The sequence below is a fragment of the Perognathus longimembris genome, chromosome 16, assembly GCF_023159225.1.
Source record: "Perognathus longimembris pacificus isolate PPM17 chromosome 16, ASM2315922v1, whole genome shotgun sequence".
Lineage (NCBI taxonomy): Eukaryota > Metazoa > Chordata > Mammalia > Rodentia > Heteromyidae > Perognathus > Perognathus longimembris.
In genome coordinates, this window is record NC_063176.1 from 19,993,563 (window position 1) to 20,016,278 (window position 22,716).

Below are 22,716 nucleotides of genomic sequence, written 5' to 3' on the forward strand. Positions count from 1 at the left end.
GGATAACAAAACACTTATTTCTTCTGAACTCCTCTCCCTCCCCACTTCCCTTCCCCCCCCCCCCTGCTTAGCAGAGGATGCTACTAGATTTTGGGGAGCCATAGTAAATAGTAAATATCTCTACCTCTTGTCAGAACCACACTCGCCCACCAATACCACTCAGTCCCCTCCTTGGAACTTTTGCCAACATGCTTAATGAGGAATCTTTGGCCCCCCTTTCATTGCCTTGGTGCAGAAAGTTCATTTGGCTTCTGACTACAGCTTCAACTTCTTGTCCTGGGCCCTGAGCATCGAAGGCAGATTTCTAGACTCTTTCTGCCCTAAGTCTGTTTGATTTTCCTAGGATCCTCTTAAGTGGGATCTCAGTCAAACCCACTCTGTGTCACTCTCTTAGACTTGGATTTTGTAGGAGTGTCCCTATCCAAAGTTCCAGCCTTTTTTTTTTTTTTTTTTGACAGTTTTGGGTTCTAAGGCAAGAGCCAGACATCAATCTATGGTGTTCTCCAAACGTCAGGGCATACAGACTGAATTCTTTAAGAGATCTAAGGTGAGAGAGGAATGCTTTGCCCTTGGCTATGGGAGCAAAGGAGAAATTCTTACAACACCTATGACCTGCACTGAAGCCTACTTTGTCTGCACCCTGGGGCCAGCACTGACATCTACTCAAATACAGTAAACTGAGAGAATGTTCTTTTGCAACCCCTGTGAGGTAGTCTAGCACCTCCTTTGGAGTAGAGGCATATTAACAACCATTATCTAGGGGCTCTGTCAAAAATGGGAGCAAAATAAAAGCTTCTAGTTAACATCCTGTTACCAAATGTATTTCCTTTCTCTTTCCAATTGCCCTTGAGAGGTTCTCTTCTAAGAGGTAGATTTTGGAAAGAGTCAAATACCATTTGAAGAATCTTTGTATGGTGGTGAAGTACTGGGCTGTTGGATTAGGGCTGGCAATAACTTTGTAAGACAGGGGTTTTTATTAAAATGAGATTCATTGGAATTGTAGCCACAGCAGGAAGTTCTAGATTCTCTGTGAGTGTTATTTATAAGCTGTGCTTCTCAATGTTAGGTTTTTTTTTTTTAATAAATAAGGGAAATGATCCAAATCACAAACAAAAAAAAAATGTCTGCCAAAGAAAAAGAAAATGAGCAAGAATATAGGATTTCTTTGTAATTCTAAATATTCTGTCATGGTTTAATTACATAAGAAAATAACTTTTATCAGATAACCATGGCCTCCACTTACTTGTATGTACTCTTGTGCTGGATCAGTTCAGTCTGCAGATTAATAGAGTACAATTCCTAGCTTCTTGAAGACTACTCTCCAAAAAAGCTCTGGGCTCCTATACATCCTCAGCCTTTCACCTTGTTCCCTCCACCTCAGTCTCTAACTCTGCACCTGACCCTTTCCTCACAATTTGAGGCATTTTGGAACTTGGTCAGCAGGCCATTCAAAGGCACAGACTGAATCTTTATATACATTTAAAATAGAAGAAGCTGGCACAGGTGATTCACCCTTGTAATACTAGCTACTCAGGAAGCTGAGAACCAAAGTTTGTGGTTCGAAACCAAATGGTTCAGGAAAGTCCATGAAACTCAGAAAAAGAAGAAGAAAGCCGGAAGTGGAACTGTGGCTCAAGTAGTAGAATAGCTAGCCTTGAACACAAAAGCTCATAGACTGTGCCTAGGCCCAGAGTTCAATCCCCAGGACCGCCCTTCCCCCACACACACCAAAAAAAAAAAAGTCTGGAGCTGGTGGCTCACATCTGTAATCCTAGCTACTCAGAAAGCTGAGACCTGAGGATCGTGGTTCAAAGCCTGCTCAGGCAAGAAAATCCATAAGATTCTTATTTCCAATTTTAAAACCTACCAAAAGGCTGGAAGTGGAACTCAAGTGGTAGAAGAGTAGTCTTGAGCACAAGAAGATCAAGGACAATGCTCAGGCTCTGAGTTTGAGACCTAGGACTAGCACAAAATAAGCAAGGGAATAAAGAGAAATCAAGCAAGAGAGAAGGAGGAGGAGGGAGTAAGGAAAGAAAGAAGAAAGGAAGGAAGGACAAGCTTAGCAATAATGGCTTTGGCCTATAATCCTAGCTACTCAAGAAGCAGAGATCTGAGGATCAAGGTTCAAAGCCAGCCCAGTCAGGAAAGGTTATGAGACTCCTCATTCCAATTAACCACTAGAAAGCCAGAAGTGGAGCTGAGTTCCAGTGGTAAGTTTCCAGGCTTGAACAAAAAAGCTAGGGGACAGCACCCAGGTCCTGACTTCAAGCCCCAGTACTCACACACACACACACACACACACACACACACACACACACACACACACACACACACAAAAAAATCATGTATGATTCTGCATCAGAATACTCATGTTCAGCTGTGTGTGGTGGTGCAGGCCTGTAATCTCCACACTTGGAGGCTGAGGAACGAATATGACAACTTTGCGATCAGCCTGTGCCACATAGTGAGGCCTGTCCCCAAAAGAGAGACAGAAAGGCAGAGGGAGGTATGGGCAAAGGGGTCAGAGCTAGGGTCAGGGTGGGAATTAAGCAATTTTAAGGTTGTGGGAGTCGTAGACCACTTTTGAGAGTCTGACAAAGTCTGGCTATTCTCTTCAGAATAGTACCCTAAAACAGCACCATGTACTTGGAGGAGATTCTAGACTAGGGCTAAATTTTGGATTTTACTGTTTTGATTGTATAAACAGGACTCTCCATTCATTAAGGTAAGGAAAAGAGCAGTCCGTTTCCCTGGCCTGAAGAAGCCAAGAGTCCAGTAGTCAGGGCAGAATGGTGACTAGAAATCCATAGTCCCATACTCAGACACTCATCCGGAGCATTGTGGGGACGCTTGGAGTTCTAGAAACGAATGTTGAAGGGTTGGAATGGGCTGTGCCGGAGAGGAACCTTAGAATCGAGCGCTTTGAGAGACAACTGTTTAAAGGAGATAGGCCTGCAGACAATGAATGGTGCCAGACTGACTCAGCCCGGGCTGATCAGGGCGGACCTTACCTTGGGAGGCCAGCCAGGCAGCAATTGGACCCCAAGTGTGATAAGCATGGCACTGGTGGTCTAAGCTCCTGCTGGAGGTCATGGACCGGGGCGCCAGGGCGACGTTGGGGGCCTGGGATGGGGAAAGCCATTAAAATGCAAACGAGTACAGTTTTAGGAGGGACCCGGGAGAAGGGCCGGCGGGCTGGGGAGGGCCGCCTCGCAGTCACCCCGCGTTCACTGCCGGCCGGGGTCAGAAGTTGGCTCCGTTGTTTGTTTCCTACGATGAAAGCAAACCGCGGGAGAGCACGGGGCGGCGGGGAACTCCCTCCAGCCCGGAGGGCGTGAACACCGTAGCGGCCACGTGCAAGAGCCCCAGGTGTGCGCCGGAGGTCACCCCGGGTCCGGAACAGCACCCGCCCCGAGGAGGATCCCGGCTCCCTCCTGCCTTTTGTTGGGCGAGGAGCGCGCGGCGGCCCCGGCATCCACACCGGCTGGAGGAGGAAGCGGTTCGGCCGCACACTCCCGGCTCCGGCCCCGGTGACTACGAGGGACCCCCCCCCCCACCACCACCCAGGGCGAGGGGAACGGTGGGGCGGCTTGAGTGCGGACTCGGGGTGGGGGAACCCTAAGAACAAGTCGGGGGCGGGCCCCGGTGCGGCGGGCGGGGGCCGGGAGGGCAGATCCCACCCCTTCCTGAAGGCAGCGCCCTCCCCGCCGCGCCCGCCGCCGCCGCCGCCGCCTCCACCGCCGCCGCCGCAGGTCACGGCCCCGCAGGGCGAGCGCGGCCCGCCGCACCCCAGCAGGTAGGCGCGGCGCCCCCCCCCCCCCCCCGCTCCGCCCGAGGCCGCCGGGCAGCCAGAGGGCGTCCGGCCCGGCTCCGCGCCCAGCCCCGAGGCGGAGACCGGGGCACTGCAGCGGGGCTGGGCGGGCGGCGGGTTCTCCCGGCGGCGGGGAGAAGGGCGGGGTGGGGCGGGGGGGGGGGGGAGACCGGGACCGCGCGGCTCCGGCACCTTCCCCGCTGTGCCGTGGACCGGGGTCCCCGGGCGCCCTAGCGATCGCTTCTCGCCGCGCGCCCGGAGCGCCGGGCCGGCGTCCTCGGTCCCCGCCGCAGTGCCGCGGCCCCGGCCCGGCCCTTTGACAGGTGTCCCCCCGCGCCGCCGCCGCCGCCGCGTCCCGCCGGAGCGGAGGGGACTCTGGGCGAGGCCACCCCGAGTTTGACCTCCCCGGCTCGCTCCCGGCCCGGGAGGCGGAGGGGACCCGGCGAGGAGGCACGAACTTGCTCCGCTCGCCGCGCCGCCCGCCGCTCGCCCGGACGCACGCACCGGCTCGCCCCGCTTCCCGGGGCGCACACTCCGGGGAAGAAAGGGGGGCTCCGGCTTCTCCGCGAGGCCGCGCCGGGCGGGCTTCCCAAGCCCCTTTGGTCATCTGTGGTTCTTTAAAAAGTCAGCCGCTTTGGGGGTGGCGGGGAGCCCCCTGGTAGAGCGGTTTCCCCCTCCTTGAGATGAATCAGAAAGGGAATGGGGCTTTCCCCCATTTTCATTTCCTATTCCTTTTCTCCTTCCTCTTCCCTTTCCGTCTACCTCTGTCATTAAAAACAAAAATACTTTATTATCTCCCCAGCACGTCACCGATCGTTTTGGTTAGGTTTCTGTCAGCCCGGTCTTTGTCAGCTGAGCCAGGGATTGGGACCGAGTGTGAGCACGGTGTGGCCCGGGGGAAGGGGAGGCAGGCGCCGGCTTCCACCTTCGTCCTGCGGGAGAACCCAGAACAGAAGGAAGCGCTCTGGCGATCTCTTGGTAACGAAGCCTAAAGGGCGATGTTAGTTCCTGCTCCTCCGTGCTTGAATGGAAGAAAGAGTTTAATACTGCATGCAGGTCTGTAACTCCTTTCTGAGCTGCAGTTCATCAAAAAGGGTAGGGGGATGTGGATGTGTAAACTCCACGGTAGCCGGTAAAAAGCTGACCTACTTTAGAGTTTTCCATTTCAAGGAGAAATTGTTAGGCTCGTATTTGCGATATTTCAGATCAAAGAATATTACATTCTCAACTTTCATACATGCAGTCCTCAACTTTTTCTTTTCTGTTTCCTGGAGATACCATGTTTCCAAGATTAACCAGACCTGTCTTCTTCTAATGAACAGGAAGTGTGAGCTTAAACTTTAAGACATAGGCAGAGGGTTTTTTTTTTAATGATGTGTCCTTTATTTATACATTGCTTAATAAATGTTTTTGCAAACACCCATGTTGGAAGCTCACAAGCCGGACATAGTAAATAAAAGGATAAAGAAATTTTGCTGGCAATATAGACTGACAGATCTTATGGCATGGAGCAGACACATGAAAGTGTTTGGGAAATGCATGCTGTGGTAATCCGTCATTAGCTGAATGTGTTCTGCTTTGGGTTGTTGCACTTGGCAGTATGATGTCTTGATAGCAGTTGCTCAATTTTTGTATTTCTCACCAAATGACTTTTACACAAGTTGCTTTGGAAGGGAGATATTTTTCTATGGATTTTCCCCCATGAATAGCTTTATTATAGAATTACTACAGTCCTGTTCATATGGCCTTGCAATGGGGTGTGTGTGTGTGTGTGTGTGTGTGTGTGTGTGTGTGTTGTGGGTGTGCACATGCGTGCCCTCTTGACCTGCTTTATGATTGTCAAGAGGAAGGCACGTTGCTTCCCGCTGGGGTTCACACCTCTGTGGTACAGAAGCTGGATAAAGAGGCAGCTTGGTGCTTATGAGAGAGGAAAGGCTAGTTGGTCTCTTGTGGTCTTAGCTATTTGTGTCACTGTAATCTGTCCATTAGGGAATCAGTTCAGTAGCCAATTAAGCAAGACAAATAAGATAATCTATTACCTGTCCATCTTCCTCTCCCTAAGAGGACTGGGTAGCACTAAGAACCAGTACTCCTGGAGTGGTTCATGTGAGGTCCAAACGAAATGTAAGCCAAAATTCCCCAAAGATGCTACAAAGTCTAAGTATTATTGAATCTGGCTCTAAATTGATGAAAGATCATGAAAAGGAACTAGATCCAGAAGTGCAAAAAGTATTTTCCTTATTCTAACTCTAAAACAGAAATGTTTCCCTACATATATGTGTGTGTGCATGTGTATATAAAAACTTTTATTCCAAATTTATGTTTTTAAAAACTTGTCTAATCACTTTCAATCAAGTTCATGAATTATTGGAACTTGAACAAGTTATTGCTATCATCAAGTATTTTCTTTCTTATGTTTGTGCCAATACTGGGACTTGAACTCCAGGCCTCTCTCTCAGCTGGTCTTCTACCATTTGAGCCATCCCTTCACTTCTGGCTTTTAGCTGGTTAATTGGAAATAAGAGTCTCATGGACTTTTCTGCCCAAGCTGGCTTTGAACTGTGATCATCAGATATCAGCTTTCTGAGTAGCTAGGATTGTACAATCAAGTCACTGGCACCCAGCCCAAATATTTTCTGATACTTAGGATTTTGAGAAAAAATCATTAGTGGTAATAGAAAGATCTTAACAGAGATTTTTAGATCAGTTGGAATGATATTTTAAGATAATAATGGAATCTTGGGCATTTATTGTCAAATCAATCCCATACTATTCTGAGTCAAGCCAGTTCGAGTAGTTCAGAGCTTTTTATCAAGTAAGAAATGAACAGCTCCCAAAATACTTATAAATAGCCTTGTCTAGAGCAGTACTGCCCAGTAGAACTTTCTCCAGTGATGGGAATGTTCTATAAATTTAATACTTACCCATAAATCATTTGTGGCTATTGAGCACTTGAAAAATGGCTAGTGCAATTGAAGGACTGAATTTTACATTTTATTTAGCTTTAATTAATTTAAACAGTCACACAGGGTTCAACACTATTCAGTGGCTACCACATTGAACAGTATAGTTTTAAGTTTCTTCCATTCATCTCCTATAGAGATACATTTAGTGGCAATGCTTAATTAGAAGGAAGAAGAAATTGGCATTGATAGTGTTTGGAATTATGATTTTATTCCGTCATAGAAGAGTTATAAAAAAGCACCTACATTTATTCTGAAGAAAGTACTTTTTGCTGAAGTTCAATTCTATTCCTTTTAGTATAGGAGTTGGAACTCAGCGTCTCCCACTTACTACACACATTCCACCATTGAGTTTTATCTCCAGGCCTTTTTGCTTTATCTATATTTCATATAGGGTCTTGAGTTCCTACCCAGCCTATCCTGGACAGAGATCTTCCTATTTATACCTCTCAGGTAGCTGAGGTCATAGGTTTATGCCACTATTCCTAGCAAGTGTTTGCCTTTTAAATGTCCATATTTGCTATCCAAAAAATAAATAAGTATTCACCCAGCCTTATTTAGATATGTGTGTGTGTTTTCATGGACTTAAGAATGGTTTGCTCCTTTGCTCATTGTAGATGATTTATCGTAGAGTCAGGGCTTCAAGGCAGGAAGAAGAAAACCAGGGAAGTGTAGAATGTAGGTGGTTATACGCACCTGTTCTTTCCCTGGGCAAATGGTCACAGAGGCCCTGTGAGAAGTCTAACAAATGGGTACTCCTGGCTTAAGGAGCAGCTGGAGGCTAAAACATCTGCTTTGATGGGCCCTTGTTGTCTAATTCCTTTCCTTTAGGCTTCAAGCCCAGATCCTCTTACTCAGCCCAGCCTGGAGGGCTTACCAAATTCACTTAAAATATAACCTACCATTGCTTTTAGTAAAGCTATTAAAATGGGATTTGATTTAGCTTCTACCATGTTGTTTCCATTTAAAACTCATTTGCTTTGATTAAAGCCAATATTTTGAAGGTGGAGAGGGGCATATTTTTAACTAGGCTGTTTCACAAGACACTGCCTGTCATATTTTTCAAATAAATAACCCTCCCTTATCCAGTGTAGTAACCTTAGATACTTCTCTCTAGATGAGGGCTCAGGCCAGATATTCGGGGGTTCCTCTTATCTGGTGGGGGGAATTGTTCCTTAGACAGTTATTTAGAAATGTTCCAAATGTGTTTGGGAATACTAAATAAAGTACAGGTTAAAATAGCCCCAATATTGTCTCTGCTCAGAAGGCACTAACAACCTAAGGTGACATTTCCCAAGATATTGTCCATTCTACAAGATGACAGGGATGTCTGAACAAACTTATGCAAGTGCCAGACAGATAGGTAAGTGATAGATAATCTCTATTTCTACAGGTAGAGCTTATTAAAGCCTCAAAAACTAGGCACATATACTGAACATTTAAAAAATCTTCACTGGTGTTTTCAAAATTATTTTTAATATAACATTATAGTATTTTTCAAACTGCAGGTCTTGGATCTTGAGATCAATTCAGCAGATGTGGATCAGCAGTTTTCCTATGAGACAGTGTAAAACACAGTGGAAAATATCTCTGTGTGTCCTTCATAGAGAACATTACTAGAGTTGGATAAAACTTTTTTTTTTTTTTTTGGCCAGTCCTGGGCCTTGGACTCAGGGCCTGAGCACTGTCCCTGGCTTCTTCCCGCTCAAGGCTAGAGCACTCTGCCACTTGAGCCACAGCGCCGCTTCTGGCCGTTTTCTGCATATGTGGTGCTGGGGAATCAAACCTAGGGCCTCGTGTATCCAAGGCAGGCACTCTTGCCACTAGGCTATATCCCCAGCCCCGGATAAAACTTTTTTTTTTTTTTTTGGCCAGTCCTGGGCCTTGGACTCAGGGCCTGAGCACTGTCCCTGGCTTCTTTTTGCTCAAGGCTAGCACTCTGCCACTTGAGCCACAGCGCCACTTCTGGCCATTTTCTGTATATGTGGTGCTGGGGAATCGAACCCAGGGCCTCATGTATATGAGGCAGGCACTCTTGCCACTAGGCCATATCCCCAGCCCCGGATAAAACTTTTGGTTCTTTGGTGTATAGCAGTGACAAGGCCCAAGGCAGTAGATGATTATGAACACTAGAGAAACAGGACATCTAAGCTTCTATCCTGAGTCCTCACTACCTCATATATAGATATATACTGCATTTAATATAGAGGGTATATGTGGTATGTCTGGCATCATGTATATATACGCACATACTCATACAGTCATCACTAAATATGCATGTTCATTATTTGTGTTATTGTTATTATGTATATGTGTATACATGTGTACTCAGTCATGATGCAAAATATTGCTGGTGGATACACTAAGACAGCACTGACCAAGTGCTCTAGGCTGAGTGCTCTACTTGTTTTTCAGAGCAGTCCTTTGATGTCGGCACTGCTGTTATGCCACAGGATTGTATTTCAGTCAGTAGTGAAGGGAGAATCTGAACCCAGGCAGTCTGGGGAGAGACCACACATTCAACAACCCCATGTCCTGTATTGCAGTGTGATAGAGTCACACAGGTGGGCATCTGCAGAGCTGTGACAACTCAGGCATTGTGCAGTGTTACACAAGAGCAGAAATAAGATAGCAATATGTATTTTCTAGGTAAGAGGAAGTTGGGTAGGTGAGAGGGGAGCTACTGAACATTTGGACTAGAATACACAGTGCTGTGGCCAACCTGTGTCTCTGAAGCTTGGCTCCCAACAAAATGTGCATGTCCCAGATACGTTTCCAGAGGCACCTTCCTTTCTTGCTAGCCAACCCTTAAGTTCTACACACTGGTTTGCACCAAATAAATGTCACTTTCCTTAATCCCCCATTTTCACTACACTCTACATTATTTATCTTTTCAAAATCTCTTCCTGTCAGTGCCTCATAACATTTTTAATAAAATAAATGGAAAACATCTGGGAGAATAGCTCAGTGGTAGGAAGTTAGTCCAGTATCCTAGGCCCTGGACTATAACCCAGCACCACAACAAAAATAAATAAATAAAAATAAATGAAAAAAAATGGTATCTTAAGGATTTCTTATCCAATGAGATGTTTTCTATGCTGGTTCATACCTATAATCTTAACTGTTCAGGAAGCTGAGATCTGAGGATAGCCATTCAAAGCCAGCCCAGGCAGAAAAGTCCATGAGACTGTTTTCTCCACTAAAAAGACAAAAGTAGAGCTCAATGCTAGAGAGCTTGCCTTGAGAAAAAAAATAAAAGCTTTGAGACAGCATCAAGGCCTTGAATTCAAATTCCAGGATCAGCAGAAAGCACACACACACACACACACCACACATCTTAAAATTGAGAGTGTAATCTAGGAAATAAAAAAAAAATCTAGGAGGTGAGAGTGTGGCTTAGCAGTAGAGTGCTTACCTAGCATGCATGAAGCTCTGGGGTCAATCCCTCAGCACCACATAAACAGAAAAGGCCAGAACTGGAGATGTTGCTCAAGAGGTAGAGTGCTAGTCTTGAGCAAAAAGAAGGACAGTGCTCCGGCCCTGAGTCCAAGCCCCAGGACTGGCAATATATAAATAAATAAATAAATAAATAAATAAATAAATAAATAAATAAATAAATCTAATTCCTTACGGAAGTAGATTTGCGTTTTCCTTCAAAGTCAAACTATAAATGTAAATAATAATTTATTCAAAGACTCTACAAGGTGGACTAGAACAAATAGCAGCTTGCTATCATGTTACTTCCATTCTGAAGTTCAGAGAGTGCCTCTGACATACTAAAATTTCTGAAGATAATCAGATTTTGTTCAAGGCCACAGAAGCATGCATCTTTTTCATATTTCTTTATTTGTGCTGGCACTGGTGCTTGAACATAGAGCTAGAACATTCTCCCATAGTTTCTTTGCTCAAGGCTGACACTACCACGTGAGCCACACCTCTACCTCAAGGGGTTTTGTTGTTGTTGTTGTTGTGTTCTGATTACTTGAGGTAAGAGTCTTTCAGACTTTTCTGTTTGGGCTGGCTTTGAGCCACAGTTCTCAAATCTCAGCCTCCTAAGTAGCTCGGATTCCAGGCATGAGCCACCGGTGTCTGGCAGATGAATCTATCTTAATGGACAGTGATAGAGACTTTTTCTTGGAATACAAAGGGGTGAGATGTGCTATCTTTAAAAAGATACACTAAAAGTCCTATAACACTTCTAAACAAGTGTAGACCAAACTTAAGAAATAATTGTGCCTAGAGGTAATTAACTTGCAGTTTAAGTGGTATTATTTAATTATGAAGCTATTATAATGAATTTATAATGGCAATCAAGTGAATGTAAACATACATGTTTCCATACTAGCATAACCTTACAGTTCATCATGCATTTTATTTTATTTATTTTATGTGTGTGTGTCTGTGTATGCCCTGGTACTGGGCTTGTCTTCAGGCTCTGGGCATTGTCCTTTAACTTTTTTGCTCAAGGCTAGCACTCTACCACTTGAACCATAATTCTACTCCGAGGTTTCTGCCGATTATTGGAAATAAGAGTCTCATAGACTTTTCCCCTCAAACTGGCTTTGAACCTCAACCCTCAGCCTCCTGAGTAGCTAGGATTATGGACATGAGCTTCCAGTGTGTGGTGCACATTTCAATTTTTAAGATGTAGGTCTCTTTCAGTTATATTTTTATACTCATTTCAGTCTCTTCCAGCAATTCATTTGCTTACACATTGCATATGTATGTCTCCTTCCATTTAAATCATTGTCTCTGTGTTTAGAAATTACATGATGCCATTTTGTTTCATTTTAGGGAATTTGATCACCCTGAACCACAGCCACATCCTCTGTGTAAGCATTAACTGGATCACTTCTGCCCCAGACCTGTTTAGTACCTAGCACAGAGAGAGACCCTGTGCCTCACAAAGCACATGGCCTGTGATAGACTGAGTTTTGATGAATTCACATTTTACTACCTTTGTGTGGCTATTGGACTGCACAGTTGTAGATTGAACATAATGGCTTTGTGTGCTTTTGCTCCTTACACTTTCTGATGTTCTGTGCCCTTTCACTGAGCTGGCCAAACCAACCACTGACTCTGTCCCACGGTAGACTGGAGTGACAGCAGTTTTTCATGAACTGCTACCTTGGACAGCGCCAGAAGCCAGGAGGAGCAGCAGGCATAGGTTCTAGGCACCACCTTTGCACAGGGTATAAAATTGAGCTGCACCGTAGATCACTTAAATCTGAATCTTGGGAGTAGGAACTAAATACCACACTATTTTTAAAGCTCTCCAGATAATTCTATCGTGCTTCCCTGTCTGATGAGGTAGCCCATGTGCCTCCATTTTTCTCATGGAACCCCAGGAATGCCTTATGGGCACATGGTCCAAGAAATGGGCACATGAGGCCCGGAGCTGGTGGCTCACACCTGTAATCCTAACTACTCAGGAGGCTGAGATCTGAGGATTGAGATTTGAAGCCATCCCAGGCAGAAAAGTCCCCAGGAAACTCTTATCTTCAATTAACTACTCAAAAACTGGAAGTGGAGCTGTGGCTCAAAGTGGTAGAGCACTAGCCTTGAGAAAACTAGCTTAGGGACAGTGCCCAGATCCTGACTTCAAGCCCCACAACCAACAAAAAAAAGGAAGAAAAGAAAAGGGTACATGAAGATCAGTGAACCCCAATGTTACCCTACACAGGAAGACCCTATGTTATCTTTAATGATGGAAAGTTGGTTGTTTTCCTACCAAGCTTGTCTAGCAACAAAGACTCACTTAGCCAGCGGGACCACTGTGGCAATCTGTGGATTACAGAGGGTAGCTTCCAAACTGATGAGATCCATGCTCTTCCAATTCACATATCCAGTCGTTTCTAGTTATACATTCAAAAGATATTTATGAAGTGGCCACTGTATGTTTGTGATAGGCCACATGTGTTCACTCTGGGGGGGGGGAGGGACAGTAGGATAAGTAAAATAATAGAAAAATCACAGGATACTGCAAGACACCCCAAAAGGAACAGACAATATGCATAGGGATTACGTGAGAATTCCAGAGGTGGTGACAGCCAACTGGAGCCTTGTAGAGTCAGAAGAGTCTTCATAAAAGGGGAAATTAAATAAAAAAAAACCACACACACAAAAAAAAACCAGAGCAGACACCTCTAGGGTGAGGCCCTAGTGGGCATGTTGTATTCCCCAGGGACAAAACACCCTGGGATAGCTTCTTCTTCTCAAAGACTCTTCCTGCTACTTCAGCAGATATTTCTTGATGGAGTTTGGACTCAGGACCTCTAGATTGCGAGGCAAACTCAAAACCACTTGAACTTTACCTCCTGCCCCATTTTTCTTGATTATTTTTGAGGTAGAGCCTCACTTTATGTCTGGACTAGCCGGGGCTATGATTGTTTCCCTATGTTGGTGGGGATGACAGGCGTACAACATTGTGCCAAGCCACAGTGTTTTCCCCTTGCCTGGGATGACAGGGGCATGGTACTGCATTGAGATGAAGTCTCACCAACTTCCTTTTGTGCCTAGGCTGCCATTGAATCATGACCTTTTGATCTCCACTTCCCAAATAACTAGGGTTACAGGGGTGAGCCACTGTATTGGGGGGGATGTCCTTTTTCTTTGGAGACAGGATCTCACTGCGTAGTCTGAGCCAGCCTCTGATGTGAGATTCTCCTGTGTGTGCCTCCCAAGTGACAGGATTACAAGTGTGTACCACCCCACCAGCGTGTCTTTTCGTGGAAGGCTGATTTCACTTAATATAATTTACTGAAATTTGCCCGCATTGTGTCATGTCTTTGAATTTCCGTTCTTTTCAAAGCTAATATTATTCTACACATTTTAAATTTCATTTTGTCACTGTGTGAATATACACATATATGTGTGCATTTGTATACATAGGTGAACACATTATACACACATATATACATATACAAAAGAGTACCCTTAAAATGTAACAATGGGCAATACTTATCTCTAAATTCCGCATGTAAAATAAACACTTTGCTTTTTAATTTCTTCTTTCTGATGACTACTTTAGTTGCTTGTTTATTTGTTTGTTTCAGGACTGGAAATTGAAATCAGGGCCTCCCACATGGCAAGCGCGAGCGCTATACTTGAGCCAGCTCCATGGCCCGTTTTGGTTTTGAGCTGAGTGGTGGTCTCACTAGCTTTGCCCTGGCTGGCCTTGGACAGCTATCCTTCTGCCTCCAATCCCCAGGTAGCTGGGTTTACAGGCCCATGCCACCACACCCCGCTTCTGCATTTTGAAGTATTACAATGAGTCTATTTCCCTCTCATAAATGCTGAGAGAGTCAACCCTGCAGAGACTATGAGCTATGGTGTAGTTGCCCCCAGAGCTGGTACTACTTGTCCCTCTAGCTCGTCTTTTGCCACTTCCTGCTTGACTCTTGCCACACTGGTTCCTGCACATACAAGTGCTCAGAGACCTTGAGCCTTGCTGATGCTGCCACTCTGCATGGAAAGCCTCCCACCTATCCAAAGCCTCAGATCCCTGGAGATCCAGTCCAATCCTCCTGGCTTGCCCTCTCTAGCCTCGGTGCTGGGTTCCTCCGCTCTCTCAGCTCTCTAGTTTCAGCAGCAATCTCTGCTCATGCAACTGTTGCCATCTTTATATTCATACCATCTAGCACTTAGAGCTGCAGCTGGGGAGCCTCTGGATCAGAGCTGCAGGACATTTAGAAAGGAAGCTGGGGGCTGGGGATATAGCCTAGTGGCAAGAGTGCCTGCCTCGGATACATGAGGCCCTAGGTTCGATTCCCCAGCACCACATAGACAGAAAACGGCCAGAAGCGGCGATGTGGCTCAAGTGGCAGAGTGCTAGCCTTGAGCGGGAAGAAGCCAGGGACAGTGCTCAAGCCCTGAGTCCAAGGCCCAGGACTGGCCAAAAAAAAAAAAAAAAGAAAAAGAAAGGAAGCTGGAAAAGGAGATGGAAGGCTTTCCCCGAGGCCTTTCATTCCACTCTACCCTGCTGACCCTTGTGTGAACAGTGTAAAGATTTTTATAATAATTTGCAAATAGGTAACATTAAAAAATAAAATTGTATATTAAGGTGAGTGAAAGCAGATTTTATTTTTGTTTAGGTATTAGAGCTTGAATTCAGGGCCTTTCGCTCTTACCTGGCTTTTTCATTCAGGATTTTTCATTCAGGATTTCACTTAAGATCCCAGTTGAGCCACACCTCCACTTCTGGCTTTTCTATGGTTAATGGGAGATAAAAGTCTCATAGACTTTTTCTCACCAGTCTGGCTTCAAACCACAGTCCTCAGGTCTCAGCCTGCTGAGTAGCTAGATTTACAGAAGTGAGCCACAGTGTCCAGCCACATTTTTATCTGAAAAATTCTGGTGAACTCTTGCCCCGTCCCTGGGTAGGTGGACTGTACCTGGCCTCGGATGTAGGTACATCTATTTGGTGAATGAATACCTGTTAATTGTTTTTAAAGCCCTGGTAACTCCCTATGACTAAACTCCTCTTTCTTACATTTGCAGAGCTTGTCAGTCTATAAATAGGAGATGTTTAGAATCAAAGGAGGCTTTTATAATCGTTCTCCAGGTCACACAATAATGGACAGATGCTTACACTACCTGCATATTGACCCTTTGGGAGGATAAAAGAAGTTGAAAGATCTACCACTGCGTAACTGTGGGTGTTATGTTCAAGCATCTGGGGGTGAGAACTTAACTAATGAATCCTTGCTACTTTGATGTTACTGGCTATGCCTGGGCTGGGAGAAGCCGTTAGCATGGTACTGTGGTACTGATGTTTCATGCAGAAAACCTGAATGGACACCCAAACCACATAAAACATAGCTACTGCTGTGAGGTGGTTTGGGACAATTTTCCTATACTGCAAGAAACATCTAGGATCTTTAGACCTCCATTAAGGAAGGGGGAAGGAAAATGTAAACCAGCCTTGATAACAGTGGAGTTGAATTGATGGGAGACATCTTCAGCTCTCAGCCCACAAAGGATTCTTGTGATTTTTCTTAGAAGTGTAAGGGACTTTGCCATTGTCCGGGAGCATTTCATATTTGAAATGATGAGTGTTTCACAATACGCCACATATTGAAACAACATGTTGGTATATTGCCATCCATAGCCTGGCTTTGGCCCAAAGTCCCAACCTCTTACTTTGATATCTTCTTACAACTTTTTGTATATGTTGGCTAGACTAGGTGGTCCTGGCTTTGATATTGTTTTCTTCAGTTTTTGTTTTCATGTTTGTCTAGGAAGCTATTTAAAAAATGACAGCATAACTTTAAGTATTAGACTTGTGGATGCAATAGCCAGATATAGTAGTTCACACCGATAATCTCAGTACTCAGAAGTAGAAATAGAAGGATCAAGAGTTTGCTGTGGGGCTAGGGATATGGCCTAGTGGCAAGAGTGCTTGCCTCATATACATGAGGCCCTGGGTTTGGTTCCCCAGCACCACATATACAGAAAATGGCCAGAAGTGGCGCTGTGGCTCAAGTGGCAGAGTGCTAGCCTTGAGCAAAAAGAAGACAGGGACAGTGCTCAGGCCCTGAGTCCAAGCCCCAGGACTGGCCAAAAAAAAAAAAAAGAGTTTGCTGTGTCGCCCACAGCAAGACCGTATCTCAAAAAGAGGAGGGAAGGAAGGAGGGGAAAAGGAGGGAAGAGGAAGAGAAAGGAGAAAAATGGAAGGGCGGGGAAAAGAGAAGAGAGGAGAGGGGAGGAGAGGGCCTAATCCCTTCCTATTCTTGTGACTTAGATGAGCCATTCATTAAAGCTTAGAGTTTCCAATTTTCATCACTCAAAGGTGGATTTACCTGTCTGTCTCGCTTTTTAAACTTAAGTCCTTGAGAATAGGACTGTGGCCTCATCCATCAATGGAAATTCAATATACGGATGGGGCCTGGCAGGGAAGAACTCTGTAAATATTGTGTAATCTATCTCACCTACTTCTTCCCAGGCTGTCTGAAAGAGCAAGTAGGATGCACACACAACAGTAGAGTGCAGTGTTAAGAGCACACACAGGCCCTGGAGTCAGATTCCCTAGACCCTTTCCAGGGGGGTGACCCTGACTCCCGAATTCCTGGCAACATGACATTGGGCATTACTTTTGTTGCATCTGTAAAAGACTCCCTGGGTTATGGTGGGGATTAAATATAACTGGCATGGTACATAGTAAGCATCATATGTATGCCAGTCATGAATATAGCACATGAGTCGGTTTGCAGGGGCTTAGTCACACATAGGTGACATTTGTCTTGTGAGTTTTGCCAGTGATTAGACTAACATTAAGTACCTTCAGTTCCTCTTAGCTAATAGGACATCATTTCTTCGTGATCCACAACGGTTTGCTCCAAGACCCCTCCATTAGTTATCTAGGCTGACACTCTTTCAATTGAGCCATGCCTCCAGCTCTGTTTTTTGCTAGTTATTTTGGAGATGGGGGTCAAACCTTGGTCGTCCTGCTCTCACCTTCCTGAGTAGCTAGGATTACAGATGTGAGCCACCAACACTCAGCGTCACGCTAGTTTTGTTTCAAGGAATGCTTTTCATATGAAAGAATGATATTGCTTGATGGTTTAAGAGATACTCATTGTAGAGTCTTTCCATTCCTAGGTTTCCTGCATATTTTATAAGGAATGAGCATTAATTTCAACAAATATCTTTTTACCAGCCTTTGAGGTGATCTTTAACTGACTAGTGTATTCTATTCAAAGTAATAACTATTTGTGCTAATGACAAACCCCTTTAGGTCATGGGGAGATGGTTTTTGTTTGTTTATCATGATTATCAACATTAATTGGCAAGAGGCAGAAATAAGAGCCTAATTAGAAGAAATATAGAAATAGAATCATCTGCAAAAATAAGATCAGAGAATTGATCAAAGTATTATTAGAACTAATGAGTGTTCATATAAAGGGTTGGCTAAAACATGAAAATCCAAATTGCTTTTAGTTACAGAGAAAAAAATCTTAAAGATTGTTCTTCATATTGCTTGGAAGTATTTTTCCAGTTATCATTGATGTTTTAATTGTATAGAAGTTTAGCCTTATGTGGTCAGAGCTATAAGTATTTCTTTTATGTTTAAACTTAAGAAAATATCTTCCTATCCAGCTATTAGCAAAACATTTTTCTTCAGTTTACTAGTCAATGTTTCAAGTTTTTTATTTTATTCCTTAGTTAACCTAGAATTTATTAACTTAAGGATCAAAATAGATGGTCTTTCTACCCATTTAAAATTGTATTTTCTCATTTATGAAATAATTCCTATTGATTTCTTTTTTCATTTTTATCTTGAAGTAGTTGTACAAAGGAGTTGCCATTCGACAAAGCAGTTTATGAATAGGATGTTCTCTTCACCAGTGTCACCCCTCTCAGCATTCTTTTTTTTTTTTTTTTTTTTGCCAGTCCTGGGCCTTGGACTCAGGGCCTGAGCACTGTCCCTGGCTTCTTTTTGCTCAAGGCTAGCACTCTGCCACTTGAGTCACAGCGCCACTTCTGGCCATTTTCTGTATATGTGGTGCTGGGGAATCGAACCCAGGGCCTCATGTATAGAGGCAAGTGCTCTTGCCACTAGGCCATATCCCCAGCCCACCTCTCAGCATTCTTGCCTGTCCATCTCACCCCTTCCCTCACTCTTGTTAATGCAATAGGATATACATTGGATTTTTTTTTTTTTTACCACATTCTTACTGATTTCTTTGAAGCCGTTGCTGTCAGTCACAGAGAATTTTGTCCCTTAGGACATCTGACAATGTCAGGAAATATTTTTGGCTATTCACAACAGAGATTGGGGTGCTATGAGCATCCCAGAGGCAAGACAGAGGTTACCATGGCCAAGTGGGTCCCTTCGTAACAAACCATCTGCCATTACAAATTATCAGTAGTGTCTCCTCTGAGAAAGCGTATTTTTTTTCAAATTTTTATTATCAAACTGATGTACAGAGAGGTTACAGTTTCATACGTTAGGCATTGGATACATTTCTTGTACTGTTTGTTACCTTGTCCCTCATGGCCCCCTCCCTCCGAGAAAGCGTATTTTTAAGTTTCTCTTAGATTCATGGGTTTTTCCCATCTTAGCTATTATTAAATATATACACCATGATGTCTCATTACTTCAACACTGCTGTAAGAGGCCTAGCTGAGAAGCCACCCAACCTCACGGCAGTGCCTGAATTTCCTTGGTTGGGCTCACCTTGAAGCCTTTTCTAGATGTTTTAGTACATCTTTTTGCATAAGGGTGACTCATGACCGGGACTGGCATGGTTGCTCCTCACATTGGTATTCTTTGTACCTCGGAGGTGGCCTGTGGTCTCCTCTCCTGAACTGGTGATATCAGTCCTATACACCATACAACATTAGACCACTGCAAACCACTCCAAATTGCTTTGAAAACAATGCCACAAATTTCTGGCAATGCTAAATGATACAGAAACAATTACTTCATATTTTAGGGTAGGAGTTTGTCTTGGAGCTATGTATTCTGTGGATTTGTTTCCTGGTATTTTTTCTCCAAGACTTTATTATTTTTATTACTGTACCTTATGGTACACTTTATGTATGTATTTTATATCTAGGAACATGTGCAAGGGCAGTGCCCTCTGTGGACTTTTATGAAACCTGCGTAAAACTATGGTTGCTAAAGTTTAAGGTATATTAGAATCACATGGGAACTGTGTTAAGTAGACAAGACAGCCCAGATATCAGTGGCTCATGTCTGTAATCCAGGCTACTCAAGAGGCTAAGATCTGAGCATTGCAGTTCAAAGCCAACCCAGGCAGGAAAGTCCATGAGACACTTATCTCCAATTAGTCACCAAAATGCCAAATGTGGAGCTGTGACTCAAATGGCAGAGTACCAGCCTTGCTTGAAAAAAGCTAAGGGTCAGTGCCCAGGCCTTGAGTTCAAGCCTCAGTACCAACACACACACACACACACACACACACACACACACACACACACACACACAGAGGTCTCTTGATCATTTGCCCTCTCTCCTAATTCTGGAAAGTGGGTTGAAGCTGGGGAATCTGCATTTTAGTGAAAATCTGCAGTAATCTTCAGTTCATTACAGAAAACACTGATGCAAAGTAGTTGCTTGTAAGTGACTTTTTTTTTAAAAAATGCCTGTCCATCTTTGGGGGAACATCTTTTTTCTCTTTAGCAAACATCTTACATCTTGGACATAGTGAAGGTTCTTTTTTCCATTGCATCTTGTAATTGTTATTGCTAGTACACAGGAAAGCTATTGATTTTTCAGATGTTTGCTTTGTTTCCAGCCACTTTGCCCAACCCTCTTGTCAAGTTCAGTAGCTTTTTGGTTAAACCGTCTGTAGGTGTGAGACGAAGGTATGGTTGGCACAAGTGCATCCTTTGGGAACAAATGAGCTTGGCATCCTTCTTTACATTATACTTACTATTTCCAGTTTATGTGTCAGCACATTGCAGAAAGCTTCCAGAACATTGCTAAATAAACACAATTAAAGCCTACCCTTCATTTGTTCCTGGCTTTAATAGGAGTGCGTCTATTACAACTGGTGGTGCTGGCAATTGATTTTAGATAGTCCTTTAAGAAAAATAATATGAAGGGCATAGTCTGTTATTCCCAGTCTTCTTAATGATGTTTTAAAAAGCCATGGAATGTGTGAAGTATCCTCAGTGCTCTTTAAATATGTAAGTGATCTTTGCCTTTGCTAGTAAAATGTCTAACCTTCCTCACACATCTAAAAGAACTCATACAATTGTGTTGTCTCCTCTTTTCATACATTCAAAAATTTTATCCCCTTGAATAACAACTTCTCACCAATTCCCAGAGTTTTGGTTCTAACACCAGGCTGGCTGGCTGGTAGAGCTTCAGCAAATAAAAACCAAGGTTTCAAAGAGGACTAAGGGCCACTTTGATTTTGAATATGTAAAAAAAAATTGGTAATGTGAGTTACTGAAACAAACCAGATTTGTTGGCATTAAAACTTGTGAAAATGGACTGTGGCTCAAATGGTAGAGCACTTGTCTGCAATGCATTAGGTTCTGAGTTCAGTTCTCAGTACCATCAAGAACAAATAATAGAAACCTTTGTGATGCTAAGTTCTCTGATTCACATGCTTTAATTGGTCAGATAACATTTCTGTGGCCTTATAACTGATTGAGAAACTGACTATGTCTTGCTATTATTTGTTTGTGCCAATAGTAGGGCTTGAACTCTGGGCCTCAAGCTCTTGCTCGGCTTTTTCCCCCATGGTTAGGGCTATTCCACTTGAATTACACCTCCAGTTGTGGCTTTTTAGCTGGTTAATTGGAACTAGGAGTCTCTCAGATTTGTCTGGCTTTTGTGAATCTCAGATCTCAGCTTCCTAGCTAGCTAGGACTTTAGGCATCCTTATTTGATTTTACAGTTTTGGTTATCAATCTATCCTCTCTCTCTCTCTCTCTCTCTCTCTGTATATATATATATATATATTTCTATATATATATTTCTCTATATATCTATATCTGTAGATATCTTTATATCGTCTTTATATCTATATCTAAATCTATCTATCTGCATATAGAGATAGATACCTATCTATAGATATCTATCTATCTATATCTATCTATACATAGATATAGATAGATAGATCTTCCATATATATATATATATACAAAGAAGATAGAGCCAAAAGAGATTTTCCTGAGACGTCGGTAGGTAAACCTTCCCACCGACTACAGACTCAGGACAACAAAAATGGACATTTTTTCTTATTTCTATCTTTTTAAGAAGCATAACTTTGGACCTTAAGGAACATTAGTAAAGAATTATATGAAGTTGTGCAGGTCTCTAGGTATTCTCACACTGTGAGACCAAAGGAGGATATTCCTAGGAAAGGAATACAAAGGTGCAGCACCTATGTGCATCTGTGCATCTGCTCCTATAAAATAGTATTTATTGAGATGAACTTCAGGAAATGGAAATAAGAGGTTTTTTTCTTTGTTGCTGTTTTTGTTTTCTTTTCCTTTTGATTCTTTATCTGTCTTTGGGAGGGGTAAGCTGCAGAAATGGTGGGACATAGAGTAAACAAATGCAGCTGTGGTACTCACTTGATACTGTGTTGAAAATGAACTATATAACTTATGGGTGGAGGTGGGAGAGAAGAAGTGGGAGAGAGCAAGGGACAGGGTGACATTATTAAAAAAAGAGATATATTTGTGCTGGGAATATGGCTTAGTGGTAGAGTGCTCGCCTTGCATGCATGAAGCCCTGGGTTCGATTCCTCAGCACCACATAAACAGAAAAAGCCAGAAGTGGCGCTGTGGCTCAAGAGGTAGAGTGCTAGCTTTGAGCAAAAAGGGAGCCAGGGACAGTGCTCAGGCCCTGAGTTCAAGCCCCAGGACTGGCAAAAAATAAAAATAAAAATAAGAGGGGGCTGGGAATATGGCCTAGTGGCAAAAATGCTTGCCTTGTATACATGAAGCCCTGGGTTCGATTCCCCAGCACCACATATATAGAAAACGGCCAGAAGTGGCGCTGTGGGTCAAGAGGCAGAGTGCTAGCCTTGCGCAAAAAAGAAGCCAGGGACAGTGCTCAGGCCCTGAGTCCAAGGCCCAGGACTGGCAAAAAATAAAAATTTAAAAAATAACAATAATAAAATAAAAAGAGATATACTCTTTATCTGACTGTACATCAACTTTATAATAACAATAAAATGCATTAAAAAAGCAATAACACAGAAAGATTAGTTAAATTAAATAATTATTTATTTAAATAAAATTATTTTATTTTAAAAACTACATGATTGAAAAAAGACTTTATAACTGCATCAGTTTAAAGTGGTTAAGAGTTCATTTTTTTCTTTTTATTCAGAGATAAAATTGTTCTATAGTTTTAATTTTTGAGATACGCTTATCAGATTTTAGCATCAAAAAAGTCTATGTTCCAAAAAATTGGATAACTCATACTTTTCCACTTACTAGAATAATCTATTT

At 43.4% G+C, this 22,716-nt stretch overlaps 1 protein-coding gene across 1 annotated transcript in view; it reads left to right on the top strand.

The window, feature by feature from the left end:
- The first annotated feature begins 3,740 nt into the window (after positions 1-3,740).
- Tmem150c (transmembrane protein 150C) overlaps positions 3,741-22,716 on the top strand; it is a 59,541-nt gene continuing 40,565 nt past the window's right edge. Inside the window, exon 1 of the mRNA XM_048364625.1 lies at positions 3,741-3,796. The gene's annotated coding sequence lies outside the window, so the exon portion shown is untranslated. The remainder of the gene's footprint in view (positions 3,797-22,716) is intronic.